Consider the following 1,030-nt stretch of genomic DNA (forward strand, 5'->3'; position numbering starts at 1 on the left):
TATATATATATCTATATTTCTACATATCTATATATCTAGAATATATAAAGAACTCAAAACAATCAGCCCCCCCCAAATATAAAGACCCAATTCAAAAATGGGCATCTGAAATGAACAGACATTTCTCAAACTAAGAAGTATAAACAGCAAGTAAATATATGAAAAAATGTTTCAAACACTGGTCATTTGAGAGATGCATATGAAAACAACACTGAGATGTCACCTCACCCCACCAAGAATGGCTGCTATCAAGAAATCAACCAATAACAAATATTGGTGGGCTTGTGGGGAGAAAGGAAACTTTCTCCATTGTTGTTGGGAGTGCAGACTGGTGTAACCACTATGGTATTCAATATGGAGATAAAGAACTGTGACTAGAGGTCCCATTTGACTCAGCCATCCCTCTGCTGGGTATCTTTCCAAAATAATTAAAAGAATCATATCACAGTGATATATGTGCACCTATGTTTATAGCGGCACAGTTTGTAATAGCTAAAACTTGGAAACAGCCCATTTGCCTTTCAGTTGGAAACTGGATAAAGAAGATGTGGTTTTTGTATAAAATGGAATATTACTCACCCTAAAGAATGAGAAATTAGAGTCATTCATAGAAAAATGCATACATATTGAGGATATACTCCTAAGTGAAATAAATAAGTCACACATGTGTAAATACCAAATAGTTTCTCTGGTGTGAACAAAGTATAATAGTACATGAGTTCCTAATGAGATAATTGACAATGTGTAATCGGAAGAAAAGGGATAAAGATTTAGAAGGGTAGGGGAAAGGTAATAATGGAATAGAAAAGAATATGACAAAATGAAATAATGGAAATAAAGTGTTTGTAAATGGGGAGGAGAGGAGGGGGTGAAGGGAGGGCAGGGACAAGGGGAAAAAATGAGAATCAAGACCTGTCATGTAAAGATGCAAGGTCCCAATAATGAATGTAACTGTACTGTATACCTAAAATGTAACATTAAACTCAATTAAAAAAAGAAAATTTACCTTATTTTGGAAATTATATTATCT

The sequence above is a fragment of the Fukomys damarensis genome, unplaced genomic scaffold, assembly GCF_012274545.1.
Source record: "Fukomys damarensis isolate Sample0158 unplaced genomic scaffold, DMR_v1.0_HiC HiC_scaffold_35, whole genome shotgun sequence".
Classification (NCBI taxonomy): Eukaryota; Metazoa; Chordata; class Mammalia; order Rodentia; family Bathyergidae; genus Fukomys; species Fukomys damarensis.